This window comes from Meleagris gallopavo, chromosome Z (genome assembly GCF_000146605.3).
Source record: "Meleagris gallopavo isolate NT-WF06-2002-E0010 breed Aviagen turkey brand Nicholas breeding stock chromosome Z, Turkey_5.1, whole genome shotgun sequence".
NCBI classification, from domain to species: Eukaryota; Metazoa; Chordata; class Aves; order Galliformes; family Phasianidae; genus Meleagris; species Meleagris gallopavo.
In genome coordinates, this window is record NC_015041.2 from 24,082,717 (window position 1) to 24,104,292 (window position 21,576).

The following is a 21,576-nucleotide window of genomic DNA, read 5'->3' on the forward strand; positions in this document are numbered from 1 at the left end:
CACTAAAAAACAAATGAAACTACAGAACTATAGGTGACTTAATTGACCATTCTACTCTAACTAGAGGTGCTGCACTGCCATCACTTTCATTAATTTATACATGCCTCTATTTTGCACCTGTCTGTTCAGGTTCATATCTGTATTTTCTGCTCCATGGTAATGCTGTGCTTTTTGACCAGCTGTGTTGTGCACACCATATGCACAATGCAATCTTTTCACTGCAGAGGTATCTGGGTAAGCAGGGGCTGTGCCTGAATTAAGTTTGCAGTAAGCCAAGTCCAGAGAACTAATTGCTTCATAAAGGGCCTCTCTGCTACTGAGCCCCTGGGTTCCCTCATGGTTAGCTGTTTTCTGGAGTAATCACTGACTCCTTATTTCATTTAAGGAACTACTGACTCCCTCTTTGTTGCATGCAATGTAGAATGCTGTGGGTTTGGGTGACAGATCATCTAGAATTTGTCTCTTGAAGGGTAAATATGTGTCTCTGGTCACTGCTTGAGGTAGCTCAATGCAGTTTAAGTACTGTCTTGTGCAGGCAGACAGACCTTGGGCTAGCTCCTTTTGCACCAGTTCTGGGCTCTCACTCCTACTTTTCTTTAGGAAAGGCACTTAAGTCTTTTCTGCTATCAAATAACTTCTTTCTGCTAGGTCAAAGCACCCACAACTGCTTCTAGGCCCCACAGCGGGGCTGTATCTGGCAGGGAAAAGAAACTCCTTAGAAAAGGCTAAATAAGGAAACTTGTCACCGTGCTGAGATTTCTTCCAGTTCCTGTGTGGCTGTGGGCCATAGCCATGCCCTGGCTGTGGAGAGGTGCACACACAGCCAAGCACATCCTTCTGGGCAGAGGGGATGGGGATGTGCTGGATGTCTGTGCTCATCCCTGACCTGACACCCTGTGCAGGTTGGGAACTTCTTTACAGAAGGGGTTGTTAAGCACTGGAATAGGTTCCCCAGGGAGATGGTTGAGTCACCATCCCTGGATGTGTTTAAAAACCGCTTGGATGCTGGTGCTCAGGGACATGATTTAGCAGAAGGTTGTTAGGATAGTATGGTTAGGTTGTGGCTGGGCTCAATGATCTTTACAGTCTTTTCCAACCTGAATGACTCTATGATTCTGTATGATATGAGTAGCTGCAGGTTGGTTGTAGGGGGGACATATGAGAGGGTATATGAGGTGCAGAGTGGGAAAGAAATAAATTTTAAGGAGGTATGCGGACCAAAGAAGACAGAGTGCAGAAAGGCTGGAAAAATTGTGCCAGCTGTCACAGAGCCAAAGTAGCAGTGACTGCCTGGCTCCTCCTTGGGAATGATGGGATGCAATGTCATGACTGAGGAGCAGACTCCTCCAATTTCAGCTGTTGTCACAGGGCTGTGACAGCAGGGTGTTCATCTCAGATCCGTACAGGTGCTCTGCTACTCTGACATACTAGCATGGCTGCTGTAATGCTGGATCTGTGACCTGTAAGTCAGCATCTCCCTTACAGAGTGCTTAACGATGGCATTTGGTGCTTCTCTGAACTGTACTGAATTCCATGATCATGTGTGGTAATAGGGGGAGAAACAGCAGGCTTCATAAAATTAACTTTTATAAAGCCAAGGTTACCTCACTGGGATTGTCTGGAATTTTTCAATGCCAGGGCTTGCAGCCTTCATTTAAACAAGTATTTTATTTCACTCCAGTCTCCTCAGACTTCAGATTAACAGTTTTATTTTTCACAGGAGGACCTCAATCTATTAAATGACAAAAACCTTGTGGTTTCTTTTCCTGGCAGGTTTAACTATAAATACTAGCAGCTACATTCCTTAGTGTAGGTTTTTACATTCCAACTTGTTCATGGGGAAAACAGACTTAATAGCAAACGTGAGTAGATCTTGGTACAACATAATCCAGGGTAGTTTCTGCCTGCAGACATTGTGCTTTGACAGGGGTACAGTATAGGAGCAACTTCAGCAAACATGGAATCATTTGTTGCTGTGGCACAGGTTGTATTGAAGCTTAGTCAAACCTGATTCCCTGCTTCCAAAATTTTCTGGGCTCACTGGAGCAGTTAAATCACTTTCACAATGATTAATGAAGCTCTGGTTATCTCCAGAGGTCTTTGAGTTTTGAGAAAGCATACCTGTTGTAGGTGAAGTTAGATTTTGTTACATAACAGTACAGACCTGCATTAGAAAACTCAGTTCTGCAAATCTAGCTGTCATTGATCAGTTGTCTTCCTCTTCATGCCCACAAATTCAGTGACACCTTATTTGGCTGGTAAGAGATGTGATACAAGTACTTTCCTTGCATCCCTCCTGTTTATAGCTTTGGCTGCTCAGTGTGCCCCCAACTAGTCACACAGCCCAGCTCTGCTGTATTACACTCTTCATCCTCCCACCCACACACAGTTTTCCAGGCAGGGACATTATCTTATCACATCAGCTAGCTGGAGAGACATGTGGGCTCCTGTCTGAAGTGGATCATTGCTTGTATGAAGATCATCCCAAATATCCTGATGTTTCTGGAGAGATGATGGGTAGCAGAAACAGCTGCAGAAGCTTGCAGTGTGACCCAAACGCACCTCCTGGTGAAGGTGCCATCCATGCTGTGCACCTGATTAGGCACTAGAAACCAAAATAGATTCTTCGAGGTTTTTTGGTGACCGTGGTAGCAGAGCCTGCATGGAACCTGGATGCACAGACTTGGCGGCAGCATTCTTTTGCTGCTGTTGCTCAGCTTTTGTGCTCAGTGCTTTAATGCTTATGTTTCAGACCTGCAGTGTAATTCAGTTACATCTGAGACTGTTATGGCATGAAGACATAGGACTGAGTAAACATAACTGGATTGTGCTGTACCATCTTTTGCTTAAAGATGCCTGCTGAGGAACCCCACTTCCAGCTTGTCTACTGCTGCTGTAAATGTAATGAGGAAACTTCAGTGTGATAACAAGTTCTTTATGCTGATGAAAGCCCTGCGTGTGCTTTTCTTATTTATGATGTGTGAAGGATTAAAAAAAAAATTGTTAATCTTTAGGGCTACCTAAATATAAACAAAAGCATCTTTTTTACTTAGCTCTCTTGTTATCAGGACTTGAGCAGTTCAGCCTCTGTCTTAGGATTTCTGGAGACTGGTAATCAATTTCTAGTACTGAAAATAAATTCTTCTCTTGCTTCAGATTTGCTTTAGATTTTAATCTAAATAAATTCAAGGGTTTGAGTTGTTGCATGTATATAACCTTTTAAACTATTTATATGTAAGGCATAAGAGCAACTGATCTCGCTTTCTGCTAAATGTACTTTTACTTTTCTAAAGGAGATGCTTTGTCCACTGAGAGCTGTGGCTCAGCATGCTAATAAAACTCACTTTATGCCTTTAAAATGTTTATTCAGACTGGCCTGGCTAGCTTACAGTAGCTGTGTGGGTGGACTGTCCTTGAATTTTGTAGACTTAATTTAGTACTACACAATACCTAGTTATGGAAAACAGCTATAAATTGTCTGTGCGCAGCCATGCATTATTGATAAAGGGTAGATTGAGCTCCACAATTCCTTTACTTGATGTTGTTAGTGCAACAGCTGGCTGATTTAAGATTTTTTTTCTTCCCCATTGGCTGCAAAATGTCTCTGAATTTGCTCTTGGATCTTGATTTGTGTGAGTGGGAAGTCTGCTTTTTCTCCAATGCAAGTAAATACAGTAGAAATGTATCCGAGAATAAACAAGCTCAGTACTTGTTTCCAGTGCTAGGAAGACAGTAAGTCTGACTGTATGCAAAGGACAGAACTTCTTAAAATTGTCATAGTACTCAGAAGTGCACAAGGTGTTACAGTAAATTTCAAAATAAATAAATCCTTTAATATACATGATTTGACACATGCTTGGAGAAAATGCTTTACCATGAGTCAGATGTGCTTTGTAATTCCAGTGTTTCTTCAGAGTTTATGAAAAATCTCAACAGTCTTAAATTTCTCAAGATATTTTTCCCTGTTGACATCTAAGATCAGTAGAATATCTTCAGAATTTGATTTACATATGAAACAGTACTAGAAACTGAATGGTTCTTTCCCTGTAGTTGAACAAACATACAATGAGCTGCTCAACAGACTGAAATTTAATAAATAAATAAATAAAGTAGTGATAAAATAAATAAAGGAACTAGTTGGCAAATCTATCAAAGTCTGTCTTTCCAGCAAATAACTCTGAAGCTTCTTATGCTATAATTTCTGGATTGACAGCTTCTCACAGATGATTATTATTATTCCTGTACCACAGTAAGAATGTACAATTTGTGGCAAACAAATACTGACTTGAATAGTGACTTATTTTGCTCTTTTTGTCTGAGTACGCCAGTATTTTTCAGTAGAATAATATATATTCTTCAGTAGAAGCGTTCAAAACCTCTGTACAGATTTTTTTCCTTATGAAATGTTAAGATAGCAAAGCACAAATATACGTGATTTTTAGAAGCTTATACTGATGTTCATAATGCTTTATTATGTGGAGAACTGTTATGTATTAGTTTAGCTTTCTCTATTTTCACAGCCGTGAAAGATGAGAAGTTTCAAATAACAAAGTAATTGGATTGGTTGCGTAGTTTCAAAAAGGAGGCATGAAAAATTAAGAGAGGGAAGGCCTAACATGATTTAGAGAGTCTGCTAAGGATTTACATTAAGAATAACTCATTCTTAAAGTTTATTTTCTGATGGAAATTGTAGGGTAAATCAAATGCAGATGATTAAAATGCAGAATTCTTACTGACTTTGTAAATCTAACTCCTTCAGTAATAATATAGTCATTTATCTTAAGGAGGTCATGGGGCTGTGAGGATTTAAACAAAAGCATCAACAACTTGGAGTATATAGTTCTGATGACAAAGATAATTAATTTCGTGGCTTGTTTAGAAGGCTCTTGTGGAAGGGGAATAGGTTTTCCAGAGATCATCTGATTGAATCCATTTATTGTGTCCTGCGGATGAAACATCTGTAACTCAGGCACAGTGTGGGCAACTAAGAATTCTGTACTGGTAGAAAATTGATTTGATTGTACAGAAAATACAAGCAGTTGGACACTTGCATGCTTCTAAAACACTTCTTGATTTTTTTTTTTTAATTCTTTTTTTTCGATGTGGTATTGCTAGTTCCTTTTCAGCTGCATCAAAGTAGAAGATACTGACTTTTTTATGTCTAGTATAGGAATTGAAGACACTCTTCAATTTTTTTTCTTTTTTGAAAGACACTGAGTCAAAGTACTGCTTTTAAAAGCATGGGGAAGGAGGGTAAAACCTGTGTGGTCGCATCCATCCCTACCCAGGTGTAGCACCAAATGCTCTGTCTATGACAAGTTGCTGCATGCTCTAATAGGAGGGGGAAAGCACCTGCTTTTTCCATTCTCCTTTCTCTTGGTATAAAAAAGATGCATAAAACTAGTTTGGGTGGGACAAATTTCAGCGCTCTCTTTCTGGCTTGCAGAAGACTGCAAGGACTGCAAAACCTGTCTTGGTTGCAATGCAGCCGCCTTGTGCGCTGGTTGCCTCCCTGTTTTAAGCCCGCAGCGTGGCAGTGAAGCCCTGGGTGGGATTAGTGCTTGTTGCAGAGAGCAGCTCAGTTCTTGTCTGCAGCCCAAGCACCAGCTCTTCCTGCCAGGTGATAGGGTATCTTGTGTTTCACAGGTACACCTCAAAATCTGTTCTTTTTTTTTTTTATATGTTGCATTCCTCTCTATTAAATTTGCGGGATAATTAATTGTCTGCTTGTTTTAGGGAATTATTATGACAGTAATGCTGTTACCTGCTGAGAGGACTCCTGCAGTGATGTAAATTGATTCTTAGTAAGAACTTTCTGTAAATACATAGCCTGAACTAAATTTCAGCTGTGAGAGCCGTGAATTTTCTGCAAAACTTGCTATAAGTGGAGCCTAGGAGCATTACCCATCTGCTAGGTAATACATACAGCCTCTGGGTGCTCTCCTGTCCTCTACCTCCTCTTACCTCACCTTTCCTCGTTTTCATGCTACTTTTAATGAGGTGTGCTAGAATGGATGCACAGATTTTCCCAGTGTGCATTAATACAAACATGGCTAAGCTGTATGCGGTATAAACAAAAGTGGTCAGAAGTAGCAGGAAAAGTGCTGTGTAGATAGAAATTGAGCTGTGTTGTTTGAGAGAATGGCTGCGCTTCCAACTAATTACAAAATAATTGAATAAGCAGTTATGAGTTGCCTCACTGCAAATTAAGTATCTAAAGCATGATCTATTTTTTTTAGTTGCCGCTGTTTGCTTTCAAATGGAAGATGAGTAAGTAAGTTCTGGATCTAGCATAATCCTCAGATTTTCTTCAAGGTTTCTTACTCATCTTATTTCTAGTTTAATCCAGGATATCTTGTGCACCTGGAATATTGTGCTGTCAGTGCAGATTCTTACTTATGTTGCTCTGTTTATACTGTGTTTTTGATAGATTCCTGTAGTACCTTTACTAGAAAGGCAGTGCTGGAAAGTAAAGCTAAATACAGAATAGATTTTTAGACTGGAAAAATCTCATGTTAAGAGAACATTAGTAATGATAGTGCTTAATGTGTTGTGAAGGAAGTTCTTCCCCAATAATTTTGAAATAAGTACTATTTACTATTATGGAGTCATTTACCTGGGCTCCTGAGATAGAAATGAGATTTTTCTCTGGAGTGAAATCAAAAGTGACTTAAGTGAGCTGTGTTCCAGCTTTCACTGCCTGCCTTACATGCTTTGCCTGTTTTCTGAAATCTTTTGCTGCCATGCTGCCATGCAGTGGCAGCTGATGATGGACCTCAGCTGCCTCAGTAGAGATGAAGCAGCAGTGGTAAAACATGTTTTCCTTGATAACGAGGGCTGCACAGGGAGCCAGATGCATGCTGTTGCTTCACAAATATTTGTGTGAAAGTCCAGATGTTAAACATGTCACATGCGCACCAGAAAGATCTAAGCACAGAGACTTAAGAGTTGTCATAGCAGAGTGCAGCCAACTCACCATGAACTTGAGGCTCTGGCTGTGTTCTCCAGTAGCTTCTCCCTCTGTGGTATGTGTTTCTCTGCTAGTTCCTCATGGAGGACAGAGAAGGGGAACATCTGCACAACAATGTGCAAAAGGCTCAGTATTAGCAGTGACTAATAGCCACTAGGCTTGTAACATTCTCCAAAAATTCTGGGTTAATTCTCTGAAAAGTCAGTAGGTAATGCTGCCTTTCTGACTTTCTTTTTTCCCAAACTAATTTTCAAGCTACTGAACACCTTCAAAAGAGTGGGTGGAAGATATATTTTCAGAGATGCTGGAATCTGGCCATGACTCCCAAAGGGAAAAACAGTTCTCATGCCAAATGCAGAAGGGTGGCAAAACATCTCATTTTAAATCTGCCTTTGGGGAAGGATGGATTATTGCACATTCTGGCCAAATTAAAAATTGTAGAAAAGAGGGGAAGGTGTTTTCTGACAGGTTACTGCTCATTGGTGAGTAATGCTGGTATCTCAACTTGTTTCTGTCACATCACTTCATGTTAACTGCTCTCTTCATTTTGTTCTGAACTCTTCAGTATAAAATTAAGTACCAACTTCCCTCTGTTTTAAAAGGGGAAGAAAATGATGTATTTCAAGAAGGTTCTTGGCACTTTAAAGAGAAACGGAGAAGGCAGGAGAGTGCCTTTCAAACTTGTAGTAATTAATGGAATTTCTAGTCAGGGAGGAGTTTGGCTTGTTTGATGTAACTTGGCAGCAGAAGTATGCATCTCATTTTCTATGTGTGTATTTACCTAACTTTCAGCTGTGCATTAAGTGTGCCTATAAAATAGCTTTTAGTCATGACTGAGATCAGATTAAGCAGGTAAGTGTGAATTTAAATGTATAATAGCGTAGCTTGTTTAAGGGTGGCTAAATGGGATTGGTTTTTAATTGAAAACATATGGGTATAAGAATCAATCATTTCAAGTTGAATCTCTTTTGGACAGCACAGCAACATTTATGTTGAAAAGGGGAGATTGCTGAGGGATTGTGTCCTTTGCAAGGTATCTGAAACAAATTATGATCTGCCAGCGGTTGCTGAGTAATTGGATGGTACTGGAAATAAGCTTTCTCTTTAGATAGTTAGGCAAATGAAGTGTTCAGAAGTTCAAGGAATCTTCATGGCAAAAACAGTCTCACAAACTAAAGAACATGGGATGTGTGTAAGCAATGAACTGTAGCCTGAGCAAATTGAGAGAGGAAAAATTTTCTTCAGCTGGTTCACTCCTCAGACTTATGCACCTCTTTTGCATCAGGTTTGCCCCCAAGAAGAGTATGTACCCTACTGATGAGAATCCAACATTAGCTGTGATATTAACCTATCTGCACAGAGCTTTTTTGAATGCAAGTGGAATAATTCTGTGGAGATCTGTACATTTGCTTCAGAGATGGGCAGTTGTTCTTAATTTTAGGATTGCTAATATACACATGCTGTAGAGCTCAGATTTTGAAAGGACTATCATAAGCTTTATTTCAGCTTCAGAGGCTGACTTTCATGCTCTTGTGTAGGTGATTGAAGGTTGCCTCACCATATGACAAAATTTTTTGTTCTTGGGTTGACGTATCTGAAAGTCTGTTTGAGAGTACTAGTACAGATAATTTGTATAAGTCAGATAAGCCGACTACAGCAGTTGTAATCCAGAGAACTCTGAACCATAAGCTCCAGATGCATGTACTCTCCATATGAACAACAAATACCACATAAAAACCACATAAAAAGAGAATCTTAAGACCTTGTATAAAGAGGAGTATTGAACAAAGACTATATAGGGGATAACTTCTGTGAGTTGCTAGCAGTGGAGAGGATACATCCTCAGACAGGAATGGCTGCTTTTTAATCAGTCCGGGGAGGAATTTATTGAAAAAAGTTTTCAAATTATGGAAGGCATTTAATTTATTGTAGTTTTTAAATCCAAAGTGTAAGTTATGGGAGTTTCTCTGTAGTAATAATGTGGTTAAAATAGTTTATGTAGGGAATGTGTTGATACACAGGTAACCTGTATAGCCTACAGCTGTTTTTGTGTCTGTAAACTTCAATAAATACAATGGTTGGACTCGAGAAATGAATAACAGTGAAAAAACAAAGAGCTCCACTGAGAATACAAGAAATGTGCATTAGATGTTATTGGTTTGTTGAGGATGGCTCTTGCTGCCTCATAAGAGAATTTAGATTTTTATATATTAAAAAAAAAACCACTAAAAACTTTTGCTTTTTTTCCCTATTCCTTTTTTTTTTTAATTTTCTGTGGTTGGTTTTTTTTTTTTCTTCCTTGTATTATCTTCACTGGAGATGCTTTGGAGAGGCCTTTTAATTCAATGTTCTATCCACAGATACTACCAGTGTCTCTTCTTTTTCCCATGTTGCCTTTGGAGCAAAAAGAAGTGATGTCCATGAAGTAGATTAACAATTAAGTGAACTGTGCTACTACCACATCACTCTTAACATACCGCATCACAGAGTGGATGTGAAGAAGGCTTTTAAAGAATCTCCTGTCATGAGCAATCGGCAACAGCTTTGCTGCGCTGATGACGCATGGGATTTGCTGGATAGGTTTGGTTAGGATGCTGGTAGGACAAGGCTCTGGGTTCCAGGACTAGCCTTGGGGTTGGCAGTGGGTGCTGGGTGATAGTGCTGTGGCAGATGGCTCACTCTGGGCTGTTCTTTGTTCTTGAGCGCATCCATGGTGGTGTCCTGTCACACCAACACCACTGTAGTTACAGGGTTATAAAACATGAATCTTTCTTTAGCATGAGGTTTAAAAACAAAAAGAGGGCCATTATGTGAGTGCTGTGCTGCAGGCATTTCTGTAGCAAGGAGCGGAACAGTGTGGGCCTGTGCTTGGTGTGACACCGGTGGCACAGATTGTTAACTGCCTCCTTTGTTAGCCAGTGGCACCTGTGAAAGTAGAACTTCTGTACAACACACCACTCACAGTCAGTAGTCAAGGTGCTGTCCGGGCAGGGGGGAGAGGAACGGGCTGTGGCTGGAAGATGTAGGCCAAGCACTGTGCTAGCAGCAGCAGTCACAAAGGAGGTACCGCAGCCTTGTTTTCTTGGCTGGCACCATGCTTGTGCCTTAGCGTGTGAAGCTATAAGGGGAACAGATCTAGCTGTGGGACTGTGAACTTCTAGCTGGTGGAGTTTCCTTGTCTAGGAGATGGAGAGTTGTCATGGCAGGGCAATAGGAGTTCAGAGGGGAGCTGTGCTAAGTGCAACACGCTGCAGCAGAGAGAGACCTGCCAGAACAAACCTGTGCCGTGGTGAAACAAATCAGATGAGCAAGACTTAGCCAGAACCTGTGTAAGGAACAGGACAGAACTGTGTGGTAATAGGAGTTCATTTTAATTGTTTTGTTTTGATACTCACTATTTTGTTCTTTGCACAGGGAAGTGTTGCATGTGAGGTTTCAGTGTACAACTGCAGAAGCAATTTTAATTCTTAGGCAATGGAGAGTGAAATTATACTGGTAATTTTAGGAGGTAGTAGCTGTTCATGCAAAAGTCCATCAGTGTATTCTGTTAGAGAGGAGCATGTCCAAGGTCCTGCATTCATTCTCATTTGATGTAAGTGACAAAAGCTGATTCTGACTGTCGTTCATCTTGGGTACCTGTGACCTCTTCATCACACAGCAGAAGTTAGGATCCCTGCAGGAAGCTCTTCAAGCACTTCTGGTGTACACAGGGTACTGATGGAGCAGTCTTTATAAGTAAATATCTAAAAGCATTGCCTCCTGTGTTATGATGTTGTTGGCCCACCAGAACAGAGGCAGATGGTGTTACAGCATAGAGGCTGAGCCTTCCCAGCAATGTTCCATTACATGTTGTTGCCGTGTGGCAGATGGCAGCAGAGGGACACTGACAAATTGAAGTCTGACAGGGAAGTGTGAATCAAGCAAAGGTGTGTCACTGAATTCTTCCATGCAGAAAAAAAACAGCACCCACTGACATTCATCAACATCTGAATTCTATGAATACCAAACAGTGAATGTGAGCACAGTGAGGAGGCGAGTGGTGTGTTTCAGCAGTGGCAGTGGCAATGTGAAAGACAAGCCATATTCCAAATGACCATACGTAGCTGTCACACTTCAAAATGAAGAGCATCTTGATCAGCTCATCTGCATGAATTGGCTAGTGGTGTTGACTACACAGAGAAACAGTGTTTTGCAGCTGAGAATTTGCTCTATTAAATAGTGTTATTGTGTACCTGTTGAACTGACCATGGAAATAAATAGAAGGTATTACTTCAGCAGTGACCTGTAGACTTGAAATCTGATAGCTTTATTTTTTCTTTTGAGAAGGTGTTCTTTTCTTTACTGTAGCATTGTTCATATAAAAGTGTACTTGTTTAAAAAGAGAAGTCAGCTTTTTGACGGCAAACTACCACGGTGCTTTTGTTACTTAAACTGAGTTTCTTTTCTGAAGTGGCAAATTACTGTGCAGATCAGGAGGAGGAGATTTTTGCAGTCCAGTTCCCAAAGTCACATGCAGCTCTGCAGGAGAAAACCATTGTTATAACCACTATTTAAAGAAATCTGTTCCAACGATAGGACTTGTGCTCAGTGGATGTAGCCTGCAGTGCTCATTATGTGGCTCTGTTATGGTACATACGCCTTCAATTGTGTGCAGACTAACATTAAAAGGCATTGGTTGTATTTTGTGTCCGGTCACACAAATGAGAACACAAGAGGTCAGGACTTCGACTTCATCAAACACCAGCAGGTTTTTTTGGCCGTTGAACAGCTCTGCAGTACTTCCCTGTATCATCTTTTGTCTGTTGTTTACAAACTGTTTTCTGTTAATCTCAACAACCGAGATTGTAAGATATCTAGAAAATAGCACTATTGTATGTTCTGGAGGCACTAAAAGATGAATATGTTGTTCCATTATGAAAACTGTCCTTTTCATAAGAAGCTGAAAAGGTAGTGAAAGCACTAGAGAGGATTACAAAACCTATCTAAGTGGAGCAAGTCTGCTTTAAAACTCAGTGCTTGCTCTTAAAATTGAAATCTGGTATGGAAATTAGGCAGCCCCACTGAAAGTAGCAGCAGATACATGTGCTTCTCAATCTGTGGGCACACTAGAGCAACCACTGAGTGGAGTAATCTATCCTGTCACACTCCACGAGCAACTGTGAAGAGTGATTACAGTTCAGATATCTGATAATAATTAGATGGACTGTTATATGCTTTGTCTGTCCTGGCTAGGCTAACTGTCCTCCCTGCAGAGGGAACGCTGCTGGACAAGGGCACTGCCGTTGGTACCGCTCTCAGGGTTTGGGAGAGGAGTAAGATTAAAGCTGTGCATGGTATTCCTCCCCAACCTTACCCCTCGGGCAGCAGTACAACACAGCTTTGGGCATTATTTGTAGGCGCAATGGATCCCTCCTTCAAATTAGATTTTTATGGGTGCCCACAAAAAACATTGGCTTGCCTTGGCCATGTATTACATGAGACAAACTTCTCCTTTCTGGAAGAATGAAAGGAGGAATAGCACATTGTCCTTTCAGGAGCTAGAGAGTATAAGGAAGGCTAGATCTGGCAGTTTGCTTTGCCTAACAATGCTCTTGCATGTGCACAAATCACACTTAATAGAAGTCCCGGAGGAAACTGGAACTTGTCTGTTTGGCCTCTTCTATCAAATGTCATTCTAAAGGAAAGTTGGACTGCTGGCTTAGGTTTCTGTAAGGGAGGAGATAAGCTCTAGAGAATCTGAGATCTTGAGAACCTTCTATTGATAGCAAAGCAGAGATAAGCTACAAGGAATAGTGCTATTTCTTGTGTCTTTGGTGCCTTCGTGGTGCCTCACAGACAGTATGTAGATAACCTTTTTATTTCAGTGGACATAAATTTTTTACTGGCTCTGATATGTGTGATTCCTCTTGTGTCTTCTGTAGCAGTACATGCACGTTCACAGTATTTAATACTAATGGAATGCTGTTATTTTTGAAGGGCAGTTTGTGTACTTGATCCTTACTTGATACTCTGGTTGTGCAGTAAGTTTGCTGCATAGCTTCAATTATTGCAGACTAGCATTGGACAGAACGGTTTTTTTTTTTGTTTTGTTATGAAAGTGTTATCTCAACAGTATTGTCATTTATGCTTGAGAGTATTTTCACAGATCTTTGTTATAAGCCTGTCACCAGATGTATATGTATATATGTATGAAAAAACAGAAAACCTTAGGCACACAGTCATTATGGGAAAATGAGTCTAAACTCTGTCTACGCAGGAAAGAATAATTTGGCTGCTATATTGTGCTTGGCTGGGTTGAAAGTCTTTCTTTTGTTGTTGTTGTTAACATTGTGTTTACTGCAGACTTTATTTTTGAAGAGGATTACACAATGTTCTAAGTTTTAGGTAACAGCAAGGACAGAAATAGAACTACTTGTACCTGAATTTTTCTGTTAGTCTTTGCATGTATTTGTATTCATGTCCTCAGTAGCAAGGTTAAAAGTTTCATCTTAGTGTTGGCTCTTCTGGTATGTTGGTGTCTTGATGAATTCCATTGGTCTCTCTACTGTCTCCTGGTATTTACGCATAAAAGCACAAGCATCTTCCAAAATAATAGTAAGTTTTCTAACTAAACTGCAGGGTGTCAGAAGCTTGGCTTGCTTCATGGATGAAAGCTTTAAAGGCAGAGATTTATGATGGGAAGGATCCCAGGGTTTCTGGGCCTTCTATATCCATGCTGCCAGAAACATTCTTGCTGGGGAAACAGGGAGCACTCAGACCTTGGCACTCATTTGTGGTCTGTTGATGCCTACAGTCTGGAAATACAAGAAAGACAGAGATATGCTGTGGTATCTCTGCCAGGGAGCACCCAAGTGGGATGCATCCCAGCTTGCTTCTGCTGTCATCCCTATAGGACCACTACATCCCTTTTACCTTCTTGCTCTGTAGGAAAGATGGCCACGTCTTGCTTTCACAATATTCTTCCTAATTCCTGGTGCCTCCCCTGAGCTGTGGACAGAAGCCTTCAACAGGCACTAAAGCCATTCTCTGGTTGGCACTGTTCTGCAGGCAGGCACAGAAGAAGTGGTGAACAAGTCTGCAAACCTGACAGGAGGCAGCATTGGCTTTTCTTATCCCTGTGTGATACTTCCTGTTGAGCAGCCTGCATTCACAAATGTTCCAGTTGTGTTCATGCACCTTCTAGCATGCTGCATGGCCTCTGCTGCACCAGTGGAGCGTTGCCTCTTCAGCTTGGCTCAGCAGTATCCACTCAGTGCAGTGTTAGCCTGGGGTGCTCTACATCCTGCTGCCACCTCAGTGCTTCCTTCATCCCTCCCAGCAATGTCTGCTTTGCAGGATCAAATGTCTGTTGGTCAATGTTCTCAAAATGTGCTGAGCAAGTCCAGGAAAGAGTTGCAATCCCTCAGAAACATACTGCATGTGGACTGGTCTTTAACAGGGGGATTGCACTTGATCTCTTGAGGTCCCTGTGATCTGCTGGTCAGGCAAAGCTTCCAGAGTTCAGGGCCCCCTGTGGAAGTGCAATTGCTCTTAACCATCTTGCTTTGGGCTGTAAAAGGTAATAATAATTACTTGTGGTGCTAGTACTGCACAAAATTACTTCTATACAAATAATTTTCCTTTGACACCAGTACCATTTGTGAGTGAATTAGTCTAAGGAGTAGGATGTGACCCATTCTGCTAGCTTTGCTGTCTTCCGGCATGAAAGCCACCAGGGGCAAACTGGGCTGAAGAGTGAATACAGGTGTGTTTCATAAGTTTGTGCAGTAAGTATAGTTACTGGATCTGGATATTGCCGTGTGGCATTTGTGATGGGGACACAATTAATGTCTGAGAGGCAGTGCAGCATTTCTGAGTCTTGCTGTTTGATGCCCTCTGCATGCAGAGCTTCTGAATAGCTGGTCTGAAACCAGCGGCCTGACTGTGGGCTGCTTTGAGCCATGGCCAGAAAAGTGCAGCCCTACATCCCCAAAGAATTCTGGATTGGCTTTATGTGACATCTGGTCAGAGGGCTGCAGCACTGTCCTGACCAGGTGATACGGGCAAGTAGCCTGCAGGTGATATGCAGAAGAAATGTGTTAAAGGCTTTGATTTTTAAAATCTTAGAATATTCTGTGCAGGAAAATGTTGCTCTACAGGCTTGGCTTTCGCATAGGGCTCTACCCATCCCAGACCAAAAGTCCTGGCTCATGCAGTAGGTAGTTCAACAGAAAAAAAAAAAAACAACCCAAAACACTATATGGAGAAATGATCAAGATACATTACTTAGTGAGAAAGAAAAGCCAGGAAGTAAAAAAAGAAAGGTTTGGATGTTCCCAACAGTCTCTGTACCAGCTGTGACATAAGCAGGAACTGCAGTTGGCAGCAAATGCCTCTGTTTTTCTCAAGAGCTAGGTTGCATTAAGACTGAGCTATCAGGTAATATCTCTGTAAATCTGCCCCGAAGGATGTTCTCTCTGTTCAACAGGATGGCCTCCTTTGCAAACATTTTTTCATAATTTTCATAACATACTGTGTATATAAATAAATCATGCTAATTAGAAAGATGAGAAGATTTTCCTGTCATCCTGTCTGAGAAGAACAAATTTTCTATACAACATCCTGTGGGAGTCAGTGGTACTCCCTATGCTGAGCTTCTCTCAAAAAACGTAACTTTGAATAGGTGAAATACCCTATTCGTACATGAACAATCTCCTGCCCCACACAACAAGTTCCATCTGTGCGCACTCTCATACAAGCTGACAGAGTCAAGTATTTCCATGTCTTTGAAATTGAGTTAGCAATTTTGGATACGTTTTGGCATGTGTCTATGGAGATAGGATTAAAAAAAATTGTGCCTCCTTTGAAATGTAGTTGCAAATGATATGGAAATGGTGCATTCGTTTAAAAACAAAATAAAAAAATCTAGCTGTCTGGGAAGCCCTGAGAAATACAATCTCTTCACACTATTCTTAGGTTCTTTCCAGACCTGTAAATTTAAGCATTGGGCCATAAAAAGATGAAGTTGAATATTCACAAATAATACAGTAACCTTAATCCACTTCTGTTAATGTCGGTGGTGGAAGAAACAAACCAGAGTCGTGGTTTGTCTCTGTGATGCCATATACTTGTTCCATAGGGTTCAGTCTTGTCTGACAGTGACCAGTGCCCAGGGCACACAGGAACAGGGCAGGCACATTTTGCACTCCCACTAGAGATTCCAGCCTCCAGCTGGAATTTGTGGTCTGGAGCTTACTCAAGCCAGAGAAAATTGGTGGTTTTATTTCTTTTCCAGTAGCCCTTGGTGTACAAATACATTGTGTTTTTTCTTCTATCCAGCTTTTAAGTAGACGTGGGCTTTTTATCATGCTCAACAGCTTGTAGCAAGGGCATCCATAAGTTTATCTATGTGTTGTGTGAATGTGCCTCACTTGCACTTTTCTTCATCCTGCTTGAATGTCGCCAAATTTGGAAATGTGGAAACACTGATTCCCAGTTCATCTTTTCCAAAGCACACACCTAGTATCCCTTTCCATTAAAGGAATTTCCAATTCTCTTTCATATAAATCAGTTACGTTTCAAAGTAAATTTTAAAAGTCTATATTCATACTGAAAATAAAGTGTCTGAAGTTCTGTATAGTAAATACCACCTCTTCCCATTCTTCCATCTCTCTCCCATTTAAGTACTGGGAAAAATACCTGGTTATCTTTCTGTTGCCAGGGGCTTGTTGTTAAACTGGTAAAAACACGATCAAGAAACTTTTAAATACATTTTTTTTATTCCATTTTAAGAGTTTCTAGCCCTGAAAAAGGAGGAGGAGAGCAAGAATCAAGGAGATCCTGTTCAGTTTGTGCATACATTGGCAGAAAGACTGGGGATTTTTACATATTTAACAAAGAGTTGCTTTTCTTTTCATAGTGCTCGGTAAGTGTGAGAGAGGAGGAAACATTACTGTCTGCCAGGAAATTCCTCTCCCTCCTTGCTGCTCAGGTTTGGTCTCTTAATTGCTATGATATCATCAGTGTCAGCACTCATCAGCTCTGCCTTCAGATGGTGAGACCTGAATTTCCAATGCGGTGAGCTGGGCAAGGAGTTACCAAGACTTTATTCTTCCCAGACCACAAAACTGTTTCCCCCACACCTTTGTCTGATCACCTTTAAAGTAGGGCTTGTCAGCTGGGAAAAATGGCATTCAGAGCTCTTGCTGCCAGGAGATCCAAGTAGTGTCCCTTTGTGTGGTGGCTCAGTGGCCACTGACTGGCTAGTGTGGATGCAGGCACAACAGAGTGGAGCTCCAGGTGAAGTTCATGTCTCCTGAAGTCATGATGACAGCTGACTGCTGTGACTTTGGCTGTAAGAGATGACCATGATGGCCCTTAAGAGCTGCCTCACAGGACTGTGACTGCTTCAGGAGGCTAACGCTGTCTTCTCACCATAGTATCTTTCAGATGGACCTGTTGGCCTCCTCCTTCCCTTATGTTTCACTAAGTTGGGAAAGGTGAGTTTTTACGAAGACAGACTTGACTATAGGTGATGAATCCGTTCAATTTTAGACGAAGCTTTTCTGCTGCTGTAGGAAAAGACTTCTCTAAGTAGAAGTGATTCCTGCCTTGTCCTCCTAAATCAAGGCTTAGTTTTATGGTCATGGATGTGTCTGGATATTTCCAGTGGCTGTCCGTGGCTGCTTCATTTCCCTTTTTATAGTGCCATCTTTTTCCCTGAAGGAAGCTTTATCCTATTACCAAGTAGAAGAGCTGGAAAGGAAGGTGTCAGACTGGTGCTTGTCCACTGATTAGTGATTGGGCCTCTCAGGGCTGTTTAGTGATCAAGCAGAGTGAAAGCAACCGTGTTCCACTTTGTTCAGTTGTACAGTTTTTCTTCCCAGGGACTTTTAGATGCAATGCAAAACCTGTAACAGTTGATCACAGTGCACTCAGACTGTGCTGGTAGCAAAGCTGGTTGGACTTTTTTTGTTCGTTTCTCTTTTCAAAAAAGCTTTAGATGCCCATTAATACACAGGCCCTGGTCTTCAGGCTTCTTTTCCTACCTTTGTGTTTTTGGTAAATTGGTGGAACTTGTTTGTAAGGAAGCCAGAGAGCTTTCATTTCTGCTCTAGGATGCCACTAAGAGACTGATCCACTACAGTAGGGAAAGCCAGGAAGAAGGCTGTGGTTCTGAGGAGTTTCCGTTTAGCAGCAAGAAAGCCACTCTGGTTGCTCTCCCAACAGTGCTGAGCAAAGTAACTGCATGAGCACTGTGCCTGAAAGCCTCTGATGGGCCAGTTTACGTGGACACCAAATCTCCTCGTACAACTTCAGTGACTGATCTGAGGCATAAAAAATAAAAACAAAGGCATTGAGCAGGCTGCTGATTTAAGTAAAGCTTTTGCTGATACAGATGTCTCTTTCCAGGTGTCTCATTACCAAGGGTGAGGGTGTTGTGTTTTATACACAAACACTCCTGTTGTTCAACAGTGGAACAGAGACAGCAAGCTGCTAAGAGCTGAATGCTTTCAGTTGTTCTGCAGAGGCACTGCTGTACTCAGAGTGAGATGCAGACCAGAAGGGATATTAACATCATGCAAGTCAGGCACCTGATTTGGAAATGGGTTTAATTGTTTTTCTCCTTTGCAATTTGGGAGAGTGCAGTGGGGAAGTTGCAGCATTTACTGTACAGTTTAACTCTTGGTGTTGATTACTTCGGGCAGCAACTACAGCCAGCGGTGCTTTGGCATCAGACATAGCATAATGATTACTGTAACATCCAAACAGTAATTTTGTCGTAACATCTGCCACCCTCTTGGGGTGAGGCTGCATGTTTTTCCTCTGGGCTGACACTTGCTGAATGCATTTCGTTAGGTTCCCAGACACACCCTGGTTTCTGTGCAATTGGTGTGCTTATTAAAAAGGGAACAGAAAACCTCTTCTGTTCCCAATACCCAATTTAGTAATAAACTCTCATTTCTGTCTGCAAACAAGTTTTTATACTCCTTGTGCCTTTAAGTGCTGTGGTCTGCAGTTAGCAAAGGAGAGGGATCTGTGTTGGCCACTGAATAGAAAGAAGAGGAAAGCCTTACAGTTCTTATCCCCTTTCACTGGTATGTGTGGGAGAAACACTGGCAACTTACTCCCTTAAAACGAACAGTTACGTCTTTCTTTTAGAAAATGAGCAAACAACAAAAAAAGCCCCACAACTCTTTGCACTAGATGGCAGTATGGATAGCTCTATAGGAAACCTGTTTTAATTGCAGGAATCATAAGAATGACAGTAAATATTATTCAGCATAAAAATCATTCTGCAGTGATTGTGAGCACCTCTCACTTTGTCTGACACACATTGATTCTGAGGAGTGGTGATTCCAGGTCTGAAAAGCCTTGATAGGAGGCACCTATTCTCAGAAATGCAAGTAATACTGTTGTTTAGTTTGTTGTTTGCTTTTTACTTGCTACTCTTGCCTTTCCAGACTGCTGATGTCCTGTTGGGCTGAGGATTTATCCACTCACTTTTGAACATGTGCTGGTGCTGTTCTCCTGCATGTGTAACCCATGAGGAGGATTCTGGTGAAAGAATAGGGACAATTGCTGAATTGCTTAGAAATGCACTAAAATTCTTGGCTGTTTCCTGGCCATGCGTTGGCCAGTAGATGTACCAAGCACAGATATCCTGAAGGAGCTATCTCAAGTCATAATAATGAAAAATGTTTCCATACATAAAATAGTAAGCATAATAACTAAACCTGGTTAAGTAACAAGACATTGTCTTATTTGAGGGTCAGTATGTGAATGCTACCAGTCTGTCACTGGAAGGAACTGGAAGAGCAGACCTGAAAAGAGTTTCAGACAGTGGCAAAGTTAAAGGTCTGTGTTCTTCTGAGCCATTCACAACAAAGCATTTCTATCTTTATGATGGCTGAATTTGCACTTGTATTTTTTCTCCTAAACAATACTTGGGATTTTTCCTTGAAAGGAAATTATTGTAATGAATGACAAATCCAGATGCATTTTTATTTCAAGTTAGGGGAGAAAAAAACAAACAACAAGCTGCTGTCAAATACAAGAAATTGTTTTGAATTATGTTCAAGAGGTTGCTCAGAAAAAATAATAAGGCATCTCAGTGGGAAATTTTTATTTGTCTTAAATATTCAAAAGTGTATTTCACCAGGTGTTTTGTAGTATATCCTTTAGTTCTTATACATAATTCAAGTAGGAAATTAAAATCAGTGATTCAAGACTCTATCAGAAAGGTTTAAGGCCACTTTGATGACATTTGTAGAGGAATGAATTATGAAATCTTTAATCCAAATAGACATCGAGTATGCAGCTGTTCTTACGCTGTACTAAAGGAATCTTTCCTGGAGGACTTGTGCAAGCTGCATGAGATAACAGAGAATAAACCTTGGCTTGCAAACTATCAGATCTATGAAGCAAAAGCTAGTTAATATATATAATATCATGTCTACATATTAACAGTATTCAATTAAAAATGCACTTTCTTTTCAACAATACTGAGAAGAAGGCAAGCAGTTTTGGGAAAAAAAATATATGAAATAATTGATGTTCTTGATCTTGGCAATGTATTTACTGCAAAATGCTTTAATACTTACAGCTAGTTCAATAGAAATAGAATGGCCAAAAGGAAATTCTTTATTAAAAAGCTTTGTTTCTATATTTTCAGAATCTGATTTTCAGAATCCGTCTCTTTTAGATGGCTGCTGGTTAACACGCTGAATTATTCCTTAATTTGAATGCAACTGAGAGTTTTTCCTCAAACTTACACTGTTGGAGTGACTAGCTATTTCTCTGTCTGCTATTCCTGTTTGGCCACATGTCTATTAAGTTTCTTGGCTAATGAAGCAAAAATTGCCATGTGATACAGGCTGAATTAGCAAATAAAAACTGAATTTCTTTTAAATGGGGAAAGCAAGTTGGATCCTATTTATGCACAGTCTGTATGATTGAAAGGGGTGCTGCTGTAAATTGGTCTGGTTTTCTCTATAAAGAGTGAATATTTATAAATATTGATATGCTACAGCTCAGCTCTCAGCAGAGCTTTAAAGTGTAGCTCTAGGAAGACACAGCTGGCAAATTAGGAGCGTAGAGTCTACAAGGGAACTTCTTGTACAGCTGCCCTATTTTGAGCAGCATAGTCAGAGAGGGCTGTGTAAACGAATTGCCACTTGAATGTGAAACTCTTTGTCTTGCTACCGCAGGGAATATTTGTGGTTGGAATAGGGCCTTCTTGTAAGAAGATAAGTGAAACATAGACAAAGATGAGCTTCTTGCCGAAGGAGCACGTCACTTCTAAACATTTGTTTAGAAGTAAACATGTTTACTACCTTAACGTTTCTGACAATTCTCGTGGCTGCTGGGTAGAGTTGCTACTGCTCTGTGATACTGGGGCTACCCCCCCTGATTCCACATCCTCCAGATGTGCCTGTCCAATTCACAGTCATTCTAGAGGCTGCAGTCCTGCGTGCTATTAGTAAAATTAGGCTTCCACCCCCCTATAAAACATCTTGTTTTTCTAAAATGTTAAGTTAATTGGCCTCAAGGTTTAGTCAATTTGTTCAGTGCAATTTGTTCAGCTGTAATCATTGTAAGAGGCTTTTTGGTTTTTTTTTAATGGC

General features: G+C 40.8%; 1 protein-coding gene across 1 annotated transcript in view; it reads left to right on the plus strand.

Moving 5' to 3' along the window:
• KANK1 (KN motif and ankyrin repeat domains 1) overlaps window positions 1–21,576 on the plus strand; it is a 404,522-nt gene that overhangs the window by 88,350 nt on the left and 294,596 nt on the right. The window lies entirely within an intron of this gene.